Genomic DNA, 25915 nt, shown 5'->3' on the forward strand with positions numbered 1-25915 from the left:
AAATGATGTCATTTTATTTTCATTTCACAATAGTCTATCATAGAATGCGATGAAAAGGACATGCTGTCCTATAAAAACCATTGACTTTGAAAGGTGACTGTCACTGTGGAAATTCATATTCTAATCAAAATGTACTGGGCCACTAACTATAGAATTGAAAATCTTCTCTATTCTGTGCTGGAATTCATTGCAAATGATAGGATAACGCATACCTATTTATTCCGACAAATGGAGCTCCATACTTGAAGTGGGTTTTCATACTACCGATTGGTTTTCAAAATGAGTAGTATTTGGTTCAAATGAATTTTTGTATAATATTTAAAAACTATCATTTAATATAATTGAATTTGGTAATTGTATCAAAGTAAGTAAGAGAAGAAATGTTGATTTTGTAATTTGTTATTCATTGTAATGATCGAATATTATAAAAAAAATGGGTGCGCGGATAGAAGTTGGTAAACTAAGACATAGAGTAGCAGAGAAGCTCATAGAGTATGTCAGCTATGGGTGACCATGTAAGCTATGTTAGCTATAACTCTGTTAGCTATGGGTGATTTTATGGAACAACTCTGCAACCGGGCATAAAGAGAAGTATAAATCTGTTACGTAAAACACAAATATCATTCATTTCCAGTCATTAATTGGGTGAAAAGCATTCTAAAATACTCGAAGGGACATGGAAAGAGTGAGAGGTGAAACGAGAGTGAGACACCTTCAGCTCATTACCAAAGTGTCACCCAGGGAGTTCGGGTAGAGAGAGCTATAAAGAGAGACAAAAGAGAGATACAGAGAGAGACAGATAGAGAGAGAGAGAGAGAGAGAGAGAGAGAGAGAGAGAGAAAAAAAGATTACATTAGATTTCTTTATTCATGTATGTTACAATAATATTACTGGCTATATAAAGAGAGAGAGAGTGAAAGATAGAGGAAGAGAGAGAGAGAAGAGAGAGAGAGAGAAAAAAAGATTAGATTAGATTTCTTTATTTATGTATGTTACAATAATATTACTGGCTATATAAAGAGAGAGAGAGAGAAAGATAGAGGAAGAGAGAGAGAGTGAGAGTGTGTGACAGAGAGATAGAAAAGTGAGGAAGAAAGAAATAAAGAGAGAGTCATGAAGAGAGTGAAAGAGGATAACGGAGAGAGAAGAAAGGGTAGAGAGAGTAGGCTACATGGAGACTGCAACCACAAAAGCATGTTCTTCACCAGATGAGACAGAAGAGAAATTAATAGCCGAGTTAGGCTGCTCCTGTGTATCGATGTCCCTAGCTAGACTGAATCCTGCTCTAGAGAGTCGAGAATAAAGCTGACTGGACGTTTGACAGCTAGCAACAAAAGTAGAGCAGGTGAATTCTGTAAAGAGCACTTACTTTTGACTAGGAGACGGTGTGAGGAACAGAAAAAGAGCAAGTGAATTCTAAAAAGAGTACTTTATTTTGACGAGTGTGAGGAATTTTCAATTCTATTTTAATTTTTTATTCTATTTTAAATTTTACTTCTTATTTTCACCTTCCTTGAACCTCTCCGATTAGTTGTCTCATTTCATTATCATCAATTTTGATTTTAGGATGAAGAAGTTCAAAGAGAAATGCGAATCTAAACAGAAACCTTGAATCTGGTTGAATGTTTCTCTTCTCTTTCCCTCACTTCTCCACACTTGAAATTTTTTAACGTCTTCCCCTCGATTTCCTCTGATCAAATTTCCTTCACTCACATTTTGCTTATGATGTTCATATTATTCCTCTTTATCTTCCCATTACTCCTCATCCTCCTCCATCTTGTCCGCCCTCCTTCACCCCCACATACACCTTCTCCTCCTCCTCTTCCTCCTCCTTCTCGTCCTACTCCTCAATTTTTTTGACCAACTACTCTTTCTCACCCTCCACCCTCTTTCAACTTCTCTTTCACCTCCTCATCTCCCTCCTCCTCCTCCTACTACTAATATTTCTCCCCTTCTCCTTCTACTAATTCGTTTTACCCTTTCTCCAACTCCTCTCTCCTACCTCTCCTCATGTTTTCCTTCTACTCCGCCTTCTCCTATCCTCCTACACCTCTCCTTCTCCTATCCTCCTACACCTCTCCTTCTCCTATCCTCCTTCACCTCTTTCCCTCCCATTCCTTCTCCTCATATTCTTTTACCTCCTGATCCATTTTTCCTTGCTCCTCCACTTCCTACTTCTTCACCTCTCATCCTCTCACTCAACTTGCTCCCCTTCACCAGTTCTGCAACTCTCCCCTTTCAACTTCGTTTCCTACTCCCTTCACCACCTCTATTTCCAACCACTCTCTCACCTCCTGCTCTATCTGTTCCTCCTCCACAGTTTCCTCTTCCTTCCCTTCATGAAAATCCTTCTATCTCCTTCTAACTCCTTCAACTACTACCAGAACCTCCACCTCCACCATCACCACTACCAACATCTCCTACACTCCATTCTTTTTCTCCTCCTCCTTTTCTTCCTCTTTTATCACCTTCTCATCCCCCTCCTATCCACCACATCATCCTCCTCGTCTCCTTCCAACGCCTCACTCCAACTCTCTTCTATTCCTCCTCCTCCTCTTCCTCCTCCTTATCCTCCACCTCACGCTCGTCCACTCTCTTTCCTTTCAATTTTATCTTCCTCTCTCACCACTCACTGAAATCCCCCACCTCTTTCAATTTCTCAATTTCTTCACCCCCTCTCACTCACTAAACCACCTTCAAACCCTGTTCAAACTCCGCCACCCACTCCAGTAATCTGACAGTCATCTGTAAAACCAACTCCACCAATAAGGCCGGGACTTCCTTCTCGAACCGAGATCTCGAACGTGAAAATTCGACCGCAGCCCCTTGATGCTGACCGCGACACGTTCTGCTTCGAGACTCCCGTTTTGCGGTTGACATTTGTCCTCTCGTCGAACACGTATTTTCTCTCGTAAAATGCGATATTAACGACGGTCATCAAGCTCAACGAATCTCTCCAGAGACGTTGTTACGCTAGTCAATGACACGCGTTTTAACACGAGAAGCGCTACAAATTGATTTCGTCTACAAAGTATCATTGGAGGATAGAGAATGTAGGAAAGACGTTATGAGTGAGAGAGTGATAGCTTGCTCTGGTCCTTTTCTTACTAGTAAAGGATAAACTATTCCTATTATTTCTCACTACTATCCGATCACTGGTTATCCGACGGGTGATATGAAAATACTTGAAATTTCCTAAAAACTGAACCTGTTTTGTATTCAAGCGATTTGATATTTCAAGTGATTAATTGGTCCGCCGCAATCAATTTTGAATCGGACTTTTTGCGACTGTCACCAGCGGTCAAAGACTTTTCTTTAGCTGGTGTTGTGGTGCCTGAAACAATTTTTAGTTTTTTAGTTCTGGGAAGTTAATTTAACTCTTGTGATAAGTGTTTGACTAATCAACCTTTCATTTGTTACGTTGTTAAATTAAAGCAATAAAGAATTTTGGTGCAGTATAATATTCCAATAAATACAAGATTTGAGCTACTGTACCTAACATCGTGTCAATATTCAATAGAATATGAATGAAAGTCAAGTGTATACAAATAATTTTACATACAACACGTACCACTAAGCACTGTAGGCCATAATACAAAATTCTTATTACCTCTTCACTTGAGAGCTAAAGTAATATCGGTTATCTGGATTATCAGTTATCAGTATTAGGTATCTGGATGTTCAGTTATCTGAACACGGCCATTCATTAATTAGGCCGGATAATAATTGGTGCTCTACTGTATTAATTAAGTTTTTCATGCTAATAAGAATAGATAATACAGATACTTATTATCATAACAACCTACTGTTCATTAACGCCATTATGAGAGACCTATTTTTTCTTTTGAATACCTACCAGTTCCCGATGTTGGCTGTAAGTAGGGCTTTATGAGAAACTCTCGTATAACTTGGACTTTAAAATTCAATAAGACCCAAATGCTTCTGAAGTGTGGTGTTACAGGCGAATGCTCAAAATGAAACTGACTGACCGAGTCACGAATGAGGAGATATTCCAAAGGGCGGTGGAGATCTCTTCTGAATTTTCTCAGAGACAGACGACATACTTGGATTGGAAACATAACGCCACTACAAATAGCGCCTCCTATGTTTCATGAAGCGGCACAGGCAACAGCGCCACCTATGTTTTGTGAAGCGCCACAAGCAGCAGCGCCACTACGCTTTGAAGCGCTCGTTGGCTATAAATCGCACAATTTACACTGCTGCAGTAATTTATCGACTGGTCTACTCTACCCGATGTGCTGTGGAGATGGTCTCGAGAGAGACCAGCTTGAGAGAGAAAGTGAGCAGAGAGGAAGAGGAAGAGAGAGTGGACCCTTTACTGGTGACACTCTCTCAGTATGCAAATTGAGAGAGATAGAGAGTGATAGAAACAGGCAAAGGAAAGTGAAAATGAGTCATGGAAGTATGCAGAGAGATAAAGAGGGAGATAGTGAGAGAGAAAAAGTATGTATGAGAGAGACGAACAGGAACTGAAGAGAGGGTAAGGGTGAGTGAAGACAGGGTGTGTGTGAGATAGAGAGAAGAATAGGTAAAGAGCATGACAGAAATAGGGAGTTCTTGAAGAGCAATGAAAGTGATTGATTGACCAGCTAGTAAAAAACTATTGCGAAAGCTTCAGTTTTTTAAATGCAGTGGAAATTTGTTATTCTATTGAGTTGTAATACTGCAACTAGTAAAAAAGAATAATTGAATCAACAACTTAATTTCATAGCAGTTACCCTACTTCAGAAAATCCCTAGTTGAAATCATCAACCTGATTTATTAGGGTCGAGGCATAGCAACTCAAGGTGAATCCCAGGTGTACCTTTACTTAACCATCGAACAATCTTCTTAACTCAAAACATTGTAATACAAGTTGGTTAATGCAAGGTGGGAATTGTATTACAACCGTAGTTATCAAGCAAGTTGACTGGTGCTACTTAATTACCAGAATTGTAATCGGAAACAAAAAAGTGGGAAACTTTCTCGAATACAGAGAAGTCAATTCACAATTTAGGACATGGTGGTCTTTGGGGAACTTTCTCAAGTAATAAACACTTTCTTTCTTGCTACTCTGTACAAATGAATAAAAACTCCTCACTTTTAGATTTATTCATTGAAAAGTTATTGAAGCTTGGAAGGTATTTTCTACGATGAAATAACTAATTGATGAATGAGGACTATTCTACCAATCAGTGAATTTTATCACGGTAGAGAGTATGAACGATAGCTAGATGTACTCAATAAAGATTTTCCAATAACTTAGCAGTTCTTCAATGTGATCTAAGTCACTTATCACTATTGATAAGGATATTGAAATATAGGCAATGAATTACCGTGACCGTACCGAAAACAGATAGACTCATAGTTTCCGGACTCATAGAATCATGGAAATAATAGTTTCCAAGTAAATATGAAAAATAGAGATATACATTGTCGTAGCCCGAGATCGAGGATCTCAAATCATAAAGTAATAAATATGAAACTTTATAAGATGTTTTACCTTCTTATAATGTTGGAAGATATCTTCCTGAAATTCATACTATAATGATCTACCTACTGTTATTCTCTCTGACGTCCTTTGAGCAAAGGCCTAATGAAAACAAATTAGTACTTTTCTCTGTATAATAATAAGTACCTTCAGAATGCATTTGATTCCACTCTTCAGATATTTCAGATATTATCTGAACCATTTTAAGGAGACTGAATTGTTCATTCAATGATATCTGAATCCCTCCCATTTTTAATGAATCACAAAAATAAGATCTGTAGCCTATAAAACGTTTATGGTGACCGTACCAAAGAACTAAAAGTGAATAGCACAATTTTAGTCTGTAGTCGAAGTCATAAAAGTGCAAAATCAAGAGAGTAAACGATTCATAACAAATCAAGTAATTGCAATTTCTGATAATATGCTCAATATCTATGATTTCTATACCGAAAGTTCGTTTTCAAAGTGAAATATTTTTTCGCAACTTATTACCAACCCCGCAATAATGTTCTATCTGCAGCGCTTTTGCTCAGAGGATTACAACAATCCTACAGTGGGATCCCCTCCAAACTTTCAGAGTTGGCTATATGAGAAGTGTAGCTGCTTCTTATAGCAAAATGCTGCCAGATTCTAGTGAATCTCACAATATGAAGCAACCAGACAAACTTCACTGACAGCGGGAAACCATACACTGAGATTCATTTTAAACGGTCAGCATTAGTTGGATGAGAAGCAGTGATGATGTTTATGAGGTATGCTGATTGGTTCAAGTGAAATAGAACATAGAAAGTCGTATTCTGGGAATATGTTGGCTGTTTGGAACAAGGTGCAAGCCGTATCACGTATCGAGGTTTTCACTTGTTGCACTTTCAAATGTCAGCATTCCTTATAGAAAACATTACTACTTCCCATTCAACCAATAGTGTCTGTTTGAAGTGAATACGACGTTAGTAGTCTAAGATGAATATCCAAGTTTTCCTTCTGCTAATTAAATCTTAGCAAGCGAGAAAGACACCTCGGGGAGTTACTTTGCAAGGTTCGAAACTCCGCCTACAATTCCCACTGGTTTCAATGTCAGTTTTCTCTGTGTGTTCATCTCGTTCCTTGATTTCCTTCTGTTTTCACTTTCTCATCTTCCCTCCCTTGAAGTTTTTGACGAATGTTCTTGGATCATTTCTATTATATTCTCTTACTAACAAACTATAATAAACGAAATTTTTATTATCATTCTATCTAAATTTGAAATTGTTTGACTTATTCTGATTTATAGTTTTAGATTGATGATTTGGTGTAAAAACTGAAATGTTCATAACCAACATAATATTTAAACAATTTAATAGAAGGAGTTTTGGGCAATAGCCTGTTCCATTCCCGACTATTGTATTATTCTTTGATCTATCCAATAAATAAATAAATCAAATAAACAATATCATCATTGGAGTACACCATCCTCTCTTGTGGAATAATTCTCTTCCTGACTCTTATTCTTTCTACATTCTTTGTTGAGGATCAATCAGTTTCTGTTGTCAAAAAAATGGCCCTAATTATACTTTTAATTTAAAGATTTGCTCATATTCGAGTGTTGAAAATTGATTACCGTAGTTGATTAATTGGTTGATTTGTATAGCTTTGATTGTCACGTGGTATTTTAGCACCACAAAATATTTTTTGAAATGAACTATTGAACTTTAATAGAATTATAAAATGGAAAGGAAAGATAACCTGGTCAAAGAACCACTCAAGTAAAATCAAATGTTGTTAGTGATAAAGAGTAATCGTATTTTCTAAAGCGATAAGAAAAAACATGCATAATTGTAATTCAACAATAATGAGGATCCATTGGCAGAATTAAAAATTATAAAGCGGCTTATTTATTATTGGCAGATCATAAAAAATAAAAGTTTGCATGTACATTTGAGGGTTAGAATTGTTTGTTTACACTTTCAAATGAATCAATCGATCTAGGATAAATCGATAGTTATTTGAATCAACACCTAACAAATCAGCTGATTGTTCGATCAACCAGTACAAGTTGAATTATAAAGTTTACTCACAAAAGATTTATTATGTATACTAAGGAAGGTTTATGTAAATAAATAGGGACAACTATTATTGCTGCATAAATATTTATTACAATCTAAAAAAGTACGAAAATCAAGAGTATACAAAACTCGTATAAAAAATTAAATATATGTTGCATGATCGTATCGTATATCGTGATTTATTTATTAGAATAGTCTAAGACAATCACTCCATATATTTTATATAAAAACTTTTTATTTATTTTTCTATTATAAAGTTGACGAAACCCTGAATCTTAAGTAACCAATTGTATTGAGTTTTGCTAAATTAAAAGCCAATCAGAAAGAGGCTTACAAATCGTTCAAGGAAGAGATACAATTTTTCTGAAAACCACTTCCTTCTGGCTTGTGATCTCGTTCTGAAAGGATGCACATGGAGATTAGGGTCTTCCTTCTTGTTAAATTTTAAAATTATCAAGCCAATCCCTCTTTTAAATGTGAACTATTTGTAATTAATGTTTAATTATCTGTGAACTCAGTGTTGTTGAAGAGTTCTTAATTGTAATCAGTTCCCATAAATATATCTTTAATACTGAAAGAAATCTATAAGAAATCTGGACCACGCGCGTACCCAGCCGAGACGAAAAGGACTTGCATAATTAATTATTGGAAATAATTAATTTATTCTACAAGACCTCCAAGAACATCATTAATGTGAGTGTAAGTTCAAACGAGCTCGTTTCATGAAGGCCTTTTTATTAGAGTTGGGGAATTAATCAAAGCGCTATATAAATAAAAATCAGCCAAAGAAAAATTCGCAACGTGTTGAGTGCTATCCTATAGTCTATAAGAACGTTTATGAATTTATTTGATTTATGTAGGAAGCTTACTTCCATGCACGGCACGGACTCATTAAAAACCATGAGATTTTAAATATTAATTTAATAATTATTATTTGCTAATTGGTCAAAGCATGTCCTATTAAATCTACAGACCGAACAAGTTTTATATTGTAGAATTCTGAATTGACTTGAAGTCCAAGTATCAGTATTAAATATAATATATTCATAATTTTTAAAGCTCACAACTGTGAATGCTAGTAAACCTTGTGATAATTGTTTAAATATTAAATAATTTATATATATTGGAATTATAGATATAGAATATTTTATATATATATTGTTTTATGGGAATATATTTTGTGTTTTATGTCAGCATACAAAATCATAGAAGTTTATTTTTTCCTAATTCATCTCGTGATATACAGTTTGGGCTGTCTCAGTACCAAGAAAAAATATTCTGCAGCATATAAAATTAGTGAATCAATTAATATTGATCTTATTAAGAGCATTCAATACTTATCATCCTTTGATGATAGTCATACTAGTTCGCCAGAAAAACATATTGATAATTATATTAATAAGGTTCCAGTTATATCATATAAGGATCCAGAGAACTTCCAGAACTGGCGTTGTAAGTTCTAAGGAATTTCAGAAGGATAAATTGGTGGATACCTGTATTCATAGTCAGCGTTTCAAAAATCAACTAGAAAAAACCATAGTTGGTCTTCATTATTCTCAATTGGATACATGGTTACTGGTAATCAGTCATCAACTATCTTTTTGGTTTCCTTATTGGTATTCTTCAAGAACTTCATAGAAGCGGCGGTAAGGATTATTAATCACCATTCATTGAACCCTGTGGCGATTAATTATACTTGGGAAATTCATGTATCTACCACTGAGCTAGAGCTGCGGTGTGAACCCAGCGATTTTGTGAGCCGGACGGCCTTAACTTTTTGTGAATTTATTCGCAAAATAGGGATTTTAACAACCGCTCTTATAAATATCAAGAACACCGTATTATCTATAAAGGATTTACAATTTACCACTTCACATGTTCCAGTAACTCATCAAGGATGATGCATCATTGGAACCTCTCACTGATCTTTGTTTTCAGCAAACCCGTATGACTGATCATTCATGCATCTACCCATCGAGTTGATCAAAAGAAAACTTTTTTCGTACTTCTCAATCTTTCTTGATAGATTCAGTACTAAAATTATAAATAGAATTGCTGAACATTTTATTGAGTGAGCCCTTTTACTAAGTAAGTGAAAATTATAGCAACAATTGGCTTGAGAGCAATAATTATTTCCACAGAATAATTATTTGTTTGTGACATTTTTTTTGAGTTTTATTATTGTGTCAAATTGTTATTTTTTTGTTCAGATTCCTGAACGATTGCTGCAACATTTCAGCTGGGATATTGTCAATTTCATTTCGAATTGTCTGTTATGATTCATCCACAGTTAACGTTTGATTTTGAGATAGCTCCACAAACAGAAAATCGCAGGTGGACAGATCATGGTACCAAGAAACGCAGATGTTGCAGAGATCAATGAGGGATCGTTACCAAAGATTTTAAGATTGTATTCGTTCAGGAGGAAGCCATCTTAAAGATATAATTGTCGTAAAGTGATAGATGTTATTGATAATTCTCAAATGGCAAATCTTGAACTTTACATTATGCGTTTTTAAAAGTTCCCGTTATTCTGTGTCACCCTATATAAGCTATCACTTGAATAACTCTGGGGCTTTTAGGATTGCTTGCTGACACTTTTTAATCCTTCTGTGATTCTTTATTTTTCTATACTGTATTATTATTTTGTTTGGATAAATATCTCCTAGTCCTTATTCCACATTCGATCATCCCTTCCTGGCATACCTACATTTCCTAATTCCTTTCATACTCTTTCAAGGATTGGAGGATTCTCTAGTACATGGTTGTTGGAATTCCTAAAAATATTTCCCTTTATCATCACACCCCAACCTCCACGAAGCCTGTCACTTTGTATTCGATATTTGCACTTGGTTTATATTTTAATATTGTATTTTGTGAGTGTGTTTTGAAGCCTGTCACTTTGTATTTGTTCTTGGTTTATATTTTAATATTGTATTTTGTTAGTGTGTTTTGAATAAATTTGAATTTGAATTCCATTATTCCAATCAAATCAATTATATTTTCCCAGTTTTCAATTTTCTCATTATTATTCCACCCCCCTCATTATTCTTCGGCTTTTTGGTTTTCATCCCCAGAGTATATATATATATCCTTTGCTAGAAAAATGTTATTATTGTATAACTCTATCATAGGTCTATTTAGAAAGGCTCTAAAGCCGGGTCAACACCGAAGAAATGTTTGAAATACTTGTTTGTTGAAACAGTTTGGGCAAATTCTATTATGTTTGACAAACAATGTTTGCCCGTGGGCCAGTGTGGACTCGTCACCAAACAAATTATCTGTAAGTAGGGAAGACAGGTTTTATGTTTTACAGCTGTCAGCACTGAAAATATTTGGAAAAACAGTAATTTTTTGTTTGACAAACAATGATTGTCCAAACTTTTTAAACTGTTTGTTCCTGAGCTCCACAACAAACATGTTTGCCGAACTTGTATGTCATGTCAGTGTGGACACGGCTTTATTTTGAAAATATAATATTGAATTATTGATTTAATTCAATTTAGGAGTATTTTTCTGATTCAAACATTATGTTTGTGTGTTTTGAATATTGTATACTGAGTGTGTAACTGAAGAATGTTGAAGTGACACATAACCCAGTTATTTGGTATGTTTTTTGAATTAGAATTGGAACCGTTTTGGGCTTATAAGCCTGTGGTACTTTTCTGTAAGTTGTGTAATTCTGAATGATTAATTGAATAAATAAATGCTTACTTGAATTGAATGTGTTATTGAATCACATACTAAGGAGTAGCTTCTTGGATTGTGCCACGATGGATTTTGGACAAGAGAAGGGAGTAAAGGGAGAGACGGTGAAAGTGGTGATGAAGAAGGAAAATTAAGAGAAGTAGGAGGAAGAGGAGATGAACGAGTAGAAAAAAAAGACGAAGGAGAAAAAGTGAAAGAAATTGGGCAGGTAGTAGTTGAGGAGCATTGACATTGCAATCACGTTGCTAACTACAGGGGGCAAATTGCTAAACCATCACAATCGTGTTATCTGTAGGCGGTTAGACATGTGCAATGAGAGGGCAGCCCCAAAGATGACCCTGCTTTTCCCACTCCTCTCCTCCTCCTGCTTCTCCTCCTTTCACTCATCATCCTCATCCTCCTACTCAAATCCTCCTCATCTCCTCTACTTCTTCATTCCCCTCCTCCCCATCTTCATCCTCTACTATTTTATCATCCACCTCCTCTTCCTCCTCCTTATCCACCATTTACCTCTCCTATCCACCTCTTCCTCCTCTTCGTTCCTCCTCCTACCAATGGAGCAAAGGTAACCCAAGTCATCCCTGAATCATCCCCAATCTTACCAACTGTTGATGCTGGATATCGTCAATACCTATCTGCAGCTTGAGAACCATTTGAAAATCAAGATTCACACATACGTTGAGCTTGATAACCTATGAATTTCCCCTATCCATTCTTATGTTCCTTCTCTAACCGCTTATTCTATCATTGATTATTGAGCTCTTGATTATATCGTCATCTCTTTTTAACATCTATTTCCTGAGAAGGCAGACTATTTCTATTGCTTTCATAATGTTAGAACTACTTGGGTCTGAAGCTTCATACTTTTTCATATTGTAAAAGTATGAAAGAATAGTGAGATGAAAATTAAGGGTTGGTCTCTGAGACTAGTTTTGATCACAATCAACATAAAATAAGTAGAAGGAATATAAGATTTTGGACGGGTTTTTTGCTCCAAAACCCCCTCCCCCCTCGCCCCTCTCCCCCCTCGTCCATCCCGTCACCCCTTCCCCCCGCCTGTAGGGTTGGGGGTGTTCTAAAAATAGATTTCCCCTTCCCCTTGCCCAGTGGTGGTGAGGGGGTTGAAAAGAGAGAGATATATCTTTCTCTCTCTCTCTCTTTCTAAAAATAGATTTCCCCTTCCCCTTGCCCAGTGGAGGTGAGGGGGTTGAAAAGAGAAAGATATATCTTTCTCTCTCTCTCTCTTTCTAAAAATAGATTTCCCCTTCCCCCTGCCCAGTGGTGGTGAGGGGGTTGAAAAGAGATATCTTTCTCTCTCTCCCCTTCCCCCTCCCCAGGTGAGGGAAAAAAAAAATTCCCTTTTAGGAGGAAAAATTCCCTCTCTATACTGACAGATTAAAGTGAATCCATATTTCTACATCTAATGCTATACTGACAAATTAAAGTGAATGCTAGATGAGGGAAAAAAATCTCTTTGAGAGGGAAAAATTCCCTTGGTGACAGATTAAAGTGAATCCATATTTCTACATCTAATGCTATACTGTCAAATTAAAGTGAATGCTAGATGAGGGGGATGAATAAAGTGAGGGAAAAATTCCCTTGCTGACAAATTAAAGTGAATCCCTTTCTATAATGCTATACTAGTGAATCCAGAGTGAGGTCAATGGCTCTCTCTACATCTAATTGAATTGAGAAATTCTCTCTCTCTCTCTCACATCTAATGCTATACTAGTGAATCTCTACAATGATCTAAGTTCTTTTACATTTTTTATCTGCAATATCGTACAAGCATTTCCAAAGTTCATCGGAATTTTTAACAACAGATGACAAATCATTTGTACAATCATAATGTAGATGACCGCTGTCTAGAATATTGAGCAGTTCGAAAATCTCAGATAAAATCGAAAAATGTACATTTTCTGTTTTTGTTAACGGTAAATCAACATCTTGACATCCTGTTGAAAATTTAATATTCTTCGCAATTGAATCAAATTCGTTAAATGAAATTGACATCAAGAGACGAGTTAATTTTTTGAATTTTGAAAAACCATAACACTGCATGTTAACGCCTTCCCAGATGTTTGACCTTCCCATGTGTCGAATGAGGGGAATAGAGAAAGATATATCTCTCTTTCTAAATTGATGAGATGCACGTGTTATAGGGGCTCGTGTCTGTATAAAAAAGATCACACCACACGTTTTGTCAGGTCTAGCTCTAAGCAGCAACTAAACTAAAAATCGTGAATGGGATATTGGAATGAAAAATCATTTGAAGGCAGAAAACGTTATTTACACATTTCAGCACAACTATTCATAATTCATCTTCAATTTTAATTAGCTTATCTATACACAAATTATGAGGACGATAATAACATAGATAGTCTCTTATGTCATTTAAATTAACCGTGCTTAGAAAAATGTCTTTCAATTGTTTCGCCAACTATAATTTTCAGGAGTTGATTTCCTAATTGCACTTTCACACTCATCGTACCAATCAATACAGTTTTTTAACCTCACTTCCAATTCGTTGTCGGCAGCCAACCACTTTCTCGGATCCATGTTGTTGAGCGAATGAACAAAACTAAGTGTAGGCAGGAACTATTATAGAGTAATTAAGTGGTCTTTCTTCATTAATTGTCGACAGACAACATGTACGCGCTTTATGCAGTCTCAATGCATGTAAGCAATAAACACATTGTAGATCCTTTCCGTTGTAGAAGAATCCATAACGAGCAAAGTTTCTTTTCTGTGAATTCGTGTACATCGGCGCCATTTTCATACTTTGCATTCGATTGTTTTCGCACAAGAAATTATTTGTTTGATACATATTTTTAAACAACAAAGAATTATAATGTTGCGCAGAGAATAAAGAACACCGCCCATCTGGTCTATTTTTATGAATGTTACACACAGCATAACACCATGAACTAGTGAAAAAGCTGAGTTTTCCCTATCCATTCTTATGGTCCTTCTCTTACCGCTTATTTTATCATTGATTATTGAGCTCTTGATTATATCGTCATCTCTTTTTAACATCTATTTCCTGAGAAGGCAGACTATTTCTATTGCTCTCATAATGTTAGAACTACTTGGGTCTGAAGCTTCATACTTTTTCATAGTGTAAAAGTATGAAAGAATAGTGAGATGAAAATTAAGGGTTGGTCTCTGAGACTAGTTTTGATCACAATCAACATAAAATATGAGTTTTCCCTATCCATTCTTATGGTCCTTCTCTTACCGCTTATTTTATCATTGATTATTGAGCTCTTGATTATATCGTCATCTCTTTTTAACATCTATTTCCTGAGAAGGCAGACTATTTCTATTGCTCTCATAATGTTAGAACTACTTGGGTCTGAAGCTTCATACTTTTTCATATTGTAAAAGTATGAAAGAATAGTGAGATGAAAATTAATGGTTGGTCTCTGAGATTAGTTTTGATCACAATCAACATAAAAAAATTCCTGAAAGGAATTTCATCCAGTTAGCTCAAAAGGACACAACTTTCGAACAGGTGAATTCGATCATTGTTTCGCCAGAATAATCTCTAATCTAGTTTCAAGAAAAAGATTAATGGAGACTCCACGCTTAATAATTCATCAATTTGTCCCAATGTAGGGAAAAATCCAAAAAGACTCCAATTTTTAATTAAAAATGAATATTTCCTATCAATTGAGGCTTGAATAAACACACATCTCTTACCAAGTTTCAATAATCTGTAACACGTCTCACACCAATGAAGCTTGCTAGAGATATTACAGGACATCATTTATTACCCGCTGATAAAAATGGGTCAAAAGGCTCACTTCATTGCAGCGCGGTTCTCTGATGAGCTTAAAAGCTGTTCGTTCATTTCATCTCTCTTTGGTCAATATAAGCTAGCAACAAGTCTTCCTTCCCCTAATAGACTGGCCTTTCAAAAGCACTTTCCTACTCAGGAAAAAAGGGATAAAAATGGATCACAGATCAAAAGTCAGACTTCCCATTGCAACATGCTAACCTTTTGGTGATATTTAGTGCGCTTTTACTCACTTCATCAGCTTTATGTCTCTGCATATCTTCTTCATAGACCTACCGCTCGAAAATGTGAAGCTTTTGCTAATATTTTCCTACTCTTCTACTCACTGTAATGAAGTTTCTCTGTCTCTATGTTTTATATTCATGTACCTTTCACTCGAAGCTATTGTTTCATTGCTTCCATTTACAAAATGTATTTTCTCAAACATTCTTCCGACTTATTCTCTATTTCTTATAGAGATTCAGTTGATTTGATACTCAGAAATAGTCTGAGTTAGAATATTTCGAAAAAGGATTTTCCTCATCATACATCCAGTTCAACAATGATTCATTTAGTAAGACTAACAACTAACTTACGAGTACGAGTACCAATTAATTACGTAGCTGACTAACCAACCCACATCATTTGCATGTTACAATCCTGAACTTAGTTTTGTCATTGAATAGGAAATGCTAATTGTGATAATGATGTGGCATTATGCATTGGATCAGATTAACTCATTTTGTAAAGTAACTTAAAAACAAAACAAAACGCAACTGAGTTAGAACCTATCGGAAATCTACAGTAAGTTATTCAATTGATTTTCACTCATCAATTTCTCCGTCTTCTGATGAGTAAAAATTACGATTACCACAGAAAGTTCTGTATAAATGAATGTTTGTGAAATAATTCCTAAATTATCACAAACAATATTGATCTTTTGTTAACAAATAATAGAATTATCCCAAGATGGGTGGGAAAATTGATTTAATAGAAAATAATTCATCACATATGCCAAGTACACTCTTATTTGAAGCTTTGACTTTTGCATTGAAATTTCAGATTATGTATAGTTGAAATGGCTTTTAATGTCTGTTTCATTTATTCAAAGTCCACACCTCTTCTGAAGAAGCCCTTAAAACAATACTACACACACTCACGAGTTCATTCTAATATTTAGACTGATCTCTGGTAAGAGCATTCTATTGAGAAAAAAAATGGTTAAATTTATCATGAGACCTTCCATCACATCACTAAAAAATATCACTCCTAACCAATTTGAATGCGATTCGGAGAGTTTTTGATAATTCCAGTTGAAAAATAAAACTGCTGAACCACTAGCTGACCTGCCACACAGGCCACCATTTTGTGGAGAGACTTGGTGATTTTATCGTCCACTCTATAGCCAGTTCAATTGATGCCATACATTCAATATATGTATATATATTTATTTGACGCAAACTATATATGGAGCGTCAATCGACACAGGTGTAACATGTGCACATTAAACCCCAATTTTACGATTCGGGATTTTCTGGAAGCCACCCTATATATAAATGTATCGTTTACCCCTTTCCCCTCTATTGGGGAACCCCCTTCTCACGTAATTCTCCCCTACCTTCTCCCTGGAATCATGGATAAAGGGGAACCTACCACCTCTCCCCAAATCCCCCCTAAATCCCCATAAGGGTGCCCCCTACCCTTCTCTTCGCAATTTCCCCCCAAACTCCAAATAGGGTACTCTCCCTCAATTTTCTCCCATGTCCGTCATCAGAGAATCCCCCTCCATCCTCCCAGAACCATTGGCATGGATCTATCCTTTTCAAGGTGAGGGGGGGGCTTACAACACCTTCGTACCGTGTTTAGTGTGTCGACCATTCCAAAATCCCTCAGTTAGTTTTTACGAGACGTTACGGGGTTTTCAGAATTACCACCAACAGGAACATACGGTTGTGGAGAAGGGGGCGTCATAATGGTGCTTGATAGAAAAATGGGTTCGTTTGGAAGGCTTGTTATTAAAGGGGAAAACTATCTTTTTAGAAATTGTAAAATCATTATAATTTTAATAATGAATTATGTATTGTTTTGTTCTACGTGGGTTAGATTCAAGAGGTATCTCGATGTGAGTGAATTATGTTTAAATTTCAAATTTATTTTGTCAAATTGAAAACAATACAATGGAGACTATGAATCATAAAAATAATAGACAAGCAAGAGATACATAACTTATTAAGATTCCAATAACACATGAACTCTTTAATTTAAAATAACTTGTTTTCTATCTGACAAAGCCAGCAAAACCTAGGTTTTATAGAAATAGATTAAAATTGAAGAAAAATTTTAATCTAGAATGTGAGAATCGTGAGTGAAATGAGGTACAAACAATCCACCATATTTAACACGTTTATATCCACCAGTAGTTTTAGTGGAAGGCTTCAAAGGTTTGACTTTATAGTTCAGGACGACGCCATACTTTGGTTGAATAATCTCGATTGAAAAACATAGCACCTACCTACTAATAATATTTCACTATAGAATAATTCTCAAACTAATTATACCATAAGCTTCATAATAATAATAATAATTATTGTTGTTGTATGCATTGTTGATGGAAATTCGACTATTATAAAATCCTGAGTGAAGGGTATTTACAACGAAAATGAATATTTTTTTGAACTCTGAAACTCTATCAACTGGTTGCAGTCATGAAATAACATAAAACATAATAAGTATGGATGTTCTATCAACTCTGGTTGCAGAGTCAGAAATTCCAAAAAGGGACATAAAACATAATAAGTATGGGGAGTTCGTTGAATGAATTATATGGCGATCATTGAAATTATGAATTTCCTATTATTAGGAGAATTCCTACTCCAATTGAATAATATTGATAGTTTAGAGGATCGGTGAGTTGAAATTATCGAGATGGAATGATTGAAATGCAAAACAATACATTCAAACTTGATGCAATAAACTCCTTCATTAAAAAAAAATGCATTAGTTCTTGAAGCAATAAAGTATTTTATTTCAAAACAATGCATTGGTTCTGGATGCGATGAAGTACTTTATTTAGAATAATGCATTGGTTCTGGAAGCAATGAAGTACTTTATCCATAACAATACTTTGATGGTACTGGAAGCAATGAAGTACTTCTTCATTCAAAACAATGCGTTGATTATTGAAGCGAAAGAACTTCTTTATTCATAACAATGCATTAGTTCTGAAGCATTGAAGTGCTCATTTATTAAAAATCAATGCATTTATTCTTGAAGCAATAAAGTACTTCTTCATTCAAAACAATGCGTTGATTATTGAAGCAAAAGTACTTCTTTATTCATAACAATGTATTGGCTCTGGAAGCAATAAAGTACTTGAAAGATGGCTGCACTTTAAAGTACAGTACTATAAACGTACAGTACTACTTGAATAGTTGAGAAGATAGAATTATGAAATAGCGAAGTACATTTTTTTTGCAATTCGACTTATCGTTAGATCATACAACGATTTATTCAAATAATCAGAAAACAAACACCTCGTTGTCACTACATCGCCCTCACTATTCGGCGGACCCAATTCAGGTTGATCTAACAAGGGTCACAAGTTTGGCAAATCGTCATCTCCACCGGCCCAAACTCAAGAATAGACCCGAGAAGGAGAGAGAGAGAATATTCTCAATGCAGCCGATTTGGTATGCTCTGCTCTCTCTGCCATCATTGTTCTGTCAAGACCGGAACTAACTTTTAATGGCCAAACACCCCCACCCCCCATCACTCAACTCACGAATCACACCAAACTTCAAAACCATGAAACTTGTCTCCGTGATATGCATCTCATCGATGTGGGGAATGTACATTATATTATTTGATCATCTGCCGAATAATGCATGCGTATGAAGCGAACGTTATCTGTTAGTTCTCGATTCATATCTACCTCATTTGTAAAATTTTTATGAGAGAAGAATTGTAGAACTAATATCTGGCTTGTTGTTTTCTAGCCTGGTTTCCACGATTCCGGTGAACGTTCTACTTACTGATGGTAGTCACTTGAGCCATGTTGAAACGATAAGAGCACAGAAAAGAATTTCTGTCACAAGAATCAAAAGTGTCTGAATGCTTGGAAATTTCACATTTTCAAAGCTTCAAATCGACTCCACAAACACGACAACGTTGAGGCGATCCAGATGCTAGACGATGGAGGAGGTGCGGAGGCTCAAAGGAGGAAACCGTTTGAACTGGAGTAGTGCTTGTTCAAGTAGTGTCCAGTGTCGAACAGAACAGTGATTGAGTAAATCTAGCATCTTTATTACAGTCAATAAGTGTATATTATATTAATAAAACAATATTAGTAAGAGTTTCTGATGAGAAATTCGCTGTTCATTCCTCCAAGTAGTATGAAACTAGTCTTTAGACTAGATACAGAGTAGCCCATAAGTCATTTGACGCTACCAATTTTCAAAGTCATCTGTTGTTACAAATCAAACCACAACTGTTCAGGTTTGTTCACCACAGTTTAGTTTCATGATTGTTCGTGATAGTGTGTCCATTGTTATTCGATAAACAATGAATATGAAGTTAACAACAAAACAGCGTGTCAACTGACTTATGGATCACTCTGTATTGACAAATAAAAATCTAATCCACTTATAAAATTGACAACACAGGTTATCACTCAGTATTGATATCAGATTCAATAAACTAGAAATGATTATATTGCGTTTACTTTAATGTGTCAGTATTGATTTAATGACAAACATTAATGCTATAATTCATGAGAAGTTCTGGCAGTTCATAGTGAATCTCACCATGAAATATAAACGGAATATTCAACGGGTTTTGCGGTGTATTTATGGTCAAGATTTATATGATGCGAGTGTAAAGTGGAGACCTTTAAAGCCCTAAAGGATAACGAAAGATGACAGGTGCAATCTGCATATTCTTCATTTTATACACTTGCTAACAAAAAATGCTCGCCATTCTTCAGCTGAGAAAAATGATGATGGTCTTGCTTCCTTCCACTTTCCAGGAGAACAATTTGAAATGTCGTTGATGTATTGCAGGCCTAATCCTGCAATTTGGCTATTGCAAATTCTGTTTTTGCTCGTTGGAGATGCCTCTAGAGCTCTTGCCATCAATTCTTCAACAGTTCTTGATCTGAAGATGTTCACAGGTGTTGAAATTCCCAGAATAGGAGGAAGTATGATTGTCATAGAGGTTAGAAAGAGATGAAGATGAATGTCGGGTTGCATGCATATCGTATATTTCTTTTTAAGTGATAATTAATAAAAACTTAAGTTTCTCTTTTTAAGTTTCGCTTGCACATGCATGAATTCTATAATGATGGTTAATAATAATAAAGGTTTCAGGTTGTTCACAGGTGTTGAAATTCCCAGAATAGGAGGAAGTATGATTGTCATAGAGGTTAGAAAGAGATGAAGATGAATGTCGGGTTGCATGCATATCGTATATTTCTTTTTAAGTGATAATTAATAAAAACTTAAGTTTCTCTTTTTAAGTTTCGCTTGCACATGCATGAATTCTATAATGATGGTTAATAATAATAAAGGTTATAATATAATGATAATTAAAAATGATTAATCAATTGAAAGGAAGTAGAGAAAATATAACTGAGAAACTATTCGAGTGTTATGAAAAATTACAATGACTTTTCTGAGGTCTGTGCGACAGTTACTATTTTCCATCGAACACGATAGTTGCAGTTGATCAGAGAACTAAAATTATAAGATTTATAATAATAGAAATGTTAATGTTAATGTTCAATGTGAGTATTCCAATGACATTATTTATTAGAAGAGAGAAATATGAAATTTGTGAAAGAAAGGCTAGGAAAATCTCGGAAAAGATTTCTTAATACAAGGTGCCACCTATAGATTACCATGAATCAACTCGTTGAAGCATTTTCTTATCAGATTGAGTGATTTACCGACATAGCTAGTTGAAAATATACGGGATTTGCTAAGCTATGATAAGCTTTGAGAACGTATTTCATTGCCATTCTACCAGACCAATTCTATCTTTCTCATTCAATCAGAAACATCGGTAATCGTTAACGGGTTCCAACTGTCAATTTCATCCAAAACTGGAAATTATGAATTTGCTTCCTCCAAAGTAAATTCCATAGCTTCCAAGGCCAAGTAAACCTGATTTGAAATTTCCAATACTTGTGAGACAGATTAATAACTTTACTATTACTGTAAGTGGAAGAGATGTCGAAAACTCTCCTTCATAATGATGATAGATAGGTTTTGGTTTTATAATCATTCTATCAACTAAAATAAATTAAGTGTCGACTAGCAAGATAGCCTATCCACGATCGACTGAGCTATGATTGACAGTTTACTGATTCAAGGTCTATCATCCACATTTCTATTTTAATTATCCATAAATATAATCACAAATAATTAAGTTATGTATAGGTCGATGACAGAGGTTGATGATAGTTCAGCCAATTACCAACCATATAGCTGCTCAATGATCAAGCTTGAATCATTACAGATTTGTAATTTTGGATAACAAGAACGAGTTTTTCATTTCTCATCGAAAATAACAAGATATGACATACCTTTCATTCAACACGGAAAAATTTATCGATGTTCCAGTGCACTAACGGCATTAGATGCATCAAACGACTGGAGTTGTCATTGTCATCATGATAATGCGATTGTGACAACTTCAAGTCTTCTTCAGTAAGTACAAATAGTTCATTCACGAGTATGATAAAGCTATAATTTGTGGATTGAATAATTATCTCAGAAACTGGGGAATTTTTTAAACCATTTTTTAAACTCTAAATTATCCAATGGAAGACTCAACTAGCTGATCAATAAAAGATATCAATTTTTTTGTTGTCATCTTTATTATTGATAACTAAACAGCATGATATGTAGCTTCAAATTGAGTACATAATTTCAGACAACAATTTATAATCCTCCTTTGAAAAACACAGTCAGCTTGGTCAATATGTAACTTGTTGGTTTCAGCCGGCTACCTTTTTATATTTATTCTGCAAGTCGTGAGCACAGCGGTAAATAGGAAAGGGCCCGGAACCTCCGGCTCACAGGGGAGTCGTTATGTAGGATGACATGTCCTTCGTTGGCCAGAGAAAGAGAGAGAGAAAACAACGTTTAGAGAGGAAAAGCGTGAGAGAGGGTGAGAGACAGAAAAGGAATGCATCTACCTTCTCGACAGTGGAGTTCCTCTGGGAGAGCATTTTCATCTAGTGCAGCCCCTTGTGAAAAGTGGTGAGTTGCTCGAGGTACCCTTTCCCTCCCACCCCCCGGAAGAGCGCCCCCTCGATCTGCTCACCTGGATTAGTCCCCCCCCACCCGTATGTGTGGACCAGCGTTGTCTAACCACATGTAGACGACATGAGCAGTTTTTCTTGGTGACGTGTATAAACGGTCATACTGTGTGAATCCTTTTTCGGATCTTCTCCGTTATGTCCCCAAGAAATACCGTACTGAATAAATGCAAATTCCTCACGAACATACATACGATGTCTGATATACATTATTTGAGTCTACACACTCCGTTCCTCATTTCTGGCGTAATTAAAAAATAAAAAAAATGATAAAAAAACTCAAAATGAATTTTTTCACATAAATAGGAAATAAGATAATTTTTTACATTTCTGTTGGTATCAGTAATAAAACAAATGATATGTTCAGTATAAGATTCTCGAGAAGTGTATTGAAGACTATCAAGAGGTGCGGCGTTCGATTCCCGATATATTTTTGTGTAGCAGCGTTGATATAATTTCTTTTCAGCTATTTATTCTGTTGTGAATATTCGCAATTACGACAGTACGGTATCTTACAGAATTAATAATCAGGGATCACTTTTCAATGATTATCATGATATATTAGCAATTGAATTATTTCAATGTCCCATTTCCTTCTATAAAAGCTATTGGAGAGCAGTGTCTCTTAAGAGGTGTATTGAAAGCATTTATGTATTCAGGAACAAAGTAAGCATTGGAGGGGAATTGGAAATAAAACATAATTGCACTCGTAAATTGATCATTCATAATTATGAGACAACATAATCATAAATGATAAAGAAAGTTAACAGTAAAAAACAGCAATTACTACTATTACGATTACGTGATAGTTGACTACTTTTAGCTAAATACGTTAATGTACGATGGACATATTCTTATGGAATCCCTATCTTCAGGGTTTTGTATCTCTTATGTTAGTGCAGACGGAAGAGGAGGACGATCTGGAGAAGGATGAGAAGGATGAGAAGGGGGAGGAGAAGAAGGAGAAGAGGAAGAAGAAGGAGGAGGAGGAGGAGGAGGAGGAGAAGGAGTAGAAGGAGGAGGGGGAGAAGGATGAGGAAGTGCTGGAGGGGAAGGAGGTGGTTGAGGAGGAGGATGTGGAATGGAATGATGGAGAGGTGTTGGAGGTGAAGAAGATGAAGACGGTGGAGAAGGAGGAGGAAGAGAAAGAGTAGTAGAAGAAGTAAAAGGAGGAGGAGGATAAGGAAGAGTGTGAGGAGGAGAGGTGGAGGTTGATGGAAACCTGGAAGGAAACACTTTGCAAGGGAGAACTGGCTCCAATCCAATAGATAAGAAAGGTGTCTCGCATTTAAAGATGCTGAACCATCCCTCTCGTCTCGCCAAACGGCGAATAAAAAGAGATATCACAGCCAATGTTCACTACTGCCTCCAAATAATGAATAGCTAATATCAGTTTAGTCTTTCATTTGGACTCCACTACTCCATTATTATTCCGTGTTGTTCAAGTCATTATTATTATCCCCCCAGGAATTCGTTCGTTGAACTCGATTCTGTATCAAACCGTCATATTTGTTGTTTTCGCACATTCAAAGACAAATTTATGTTGTAAAATGATTATTTTGCTCAATATTTTTCTGCATTTTCCAAGTAAAAGAATTATTACAATAATATAAACTCACTGCATATAATAGTGTTTGGAAAGAATACCATATTCTTATGAGAATGTGCATTTCTCAAGATAAATATCGTCAAACTATCATAGTAAGATAGCTACATCACAGAGAATGGAAGATAATTATTCTTCCCATTTGGGTATTATTCCTTCTACTTTGTGGCTACATTCAATCGTTTCCAACTTAGGCTCTTCACTTATTCAAAATCTCAACACTTCATTCCATCAACTCATACGATGAATCACAAATGTAGCCAATATGGCTACTTTTTTCTATACAATGGTTCAAATTCAAATAAATTCTATTTTCAGAAAACAAAACGTGATTACAATAAATATGTCTCTCTAGTATGGAACTACTCAGTGTTTAGTGGAGGAGTCGAAAGGTAGCCCCAAGCATATTGGGCTATGCTTGGGATTTTAAGATGATTTTTCATTCAATCTTGATCAACCGAGGATAACCTGGAATCTACTAACAGAGACAAAACAAATATTATCTGTTTATCTTAACAGTTCTTCTGATTCTCACTTATTCATCTATTTATTATAACAGACTCTGTCTCTCATTTATGCTATAATATAACGATTATAATCACATTCAAATCATCCATTCATGATAGATAGATAATGCTTTGGCTTATTGGCTATGTCCTTATATTATTTGTGGCTTCATCTGTATATAATTGTAGAGAGAATTTCAAAGATACGCTTGTTGAAGATGAGGATAGATTGAATAGGATCATAACGAATCGTTATAAGTGCTACTCTAAGGAAAAATGTTCAATAGCGATTCACATGAAAATTCTTCCGTATAATATCACGAAATGAAAATTAATATGATAAAAATCTTCCACAATTTGTCAACAACAGATGCTTCACAATTTCATCCTCAGACCAATATGGTGAGTTATTTTATCATTGCCTAAGGTCATCTTCATCATATTTTCAACGACATTATGCCATCTCCATATCTAAGGCGTTCAGAAATTTAATATAATTTTGTATCGACCATACACTGTGTATTCAATTTTATAACGACCTTCCTTGACAAAGTATACATAGGAAGGGAGCTTGAAATTTTTGAACAATTCCTTCTTCCACATACATCAGTCTATCCCCCTGGAACTCTGAATTATTCTAAAGCATATCGCTACCACATTAGCCTGCATACAGTGGGCCACTTCCACAGTAGCCTAAATACATTTCTTCCAGCACAGTTCCCTATGAACAAACAACCGAGAAAGATGGGGAGATAAGCTTTATTAAATTCGCTTTAAATTGATCTGTTGCGGTTGAGCTCACCAAGGCAGAAGACGCCACTGAATAAAAAGTTTGGATTGGTTCGTAATAAAACGACCCTTCATTGTTAGTGGGGTGGGGAGGGGGTTAGGGGGGATATGTAGGGGGAAACTGGTATGAACAACTGCTAGCGCCGATAAAGGGTTAGAGTTCAGGGTGAACGAACGGGGGGGGGATGAAAATGAAGGTTTGGGGGGTAAGTACTCCACATTTCGAGTGCAGAAAGCAGAGATGCTCCCCCCTTTCCACTCCATCCATGTCTGGTCTCTATATTGGAGAAGTTCGCAGTTCAAGAGGTATTCAAATATTGTTGTGCTGTATTTTTCTCTTCCCCCCCCTCTAACCCGGCTCCACTTTTTTTTATTGTTCACAAAAATTGTGAACGGGAAAGTTGAAGGAGGGAGTTCGACGATTGGAGAATTGGAGGATTCATTGATGAGATGATGAGAACGGCGGAAAAAAGAGAGGGAGTGAAGCGAAAAAGAGGGAACGAGAGAGTGAGTGACTTTGGGGGGGGGGGAAAGTTGTGACGGTTGTGACGACATCACAGAGAGATTATCTACTCTTTGATAAATTGGATCAACTTCGTGATGTCGTCGACTTTATATTTTAAAACGCTTGTAGCTTTTTAACTGAATGGAACATGATTTTTTTCAAGTGATTAATC

The sequence above is a fragment of the Nilaparvata lugens genome, chromosome 12 (assembly GCF_014356525.2).
Source record: "Nilaparvata lugens isolate BPH chromosome 12, ASM1435652v1, whole genome shotgun sequence".
NCBI lineage: Eukaryota > Metazoa > Arthropoda > Insecta > Hemiptera > Delphacidae > Nilaparvata > Nilaparvata lugens.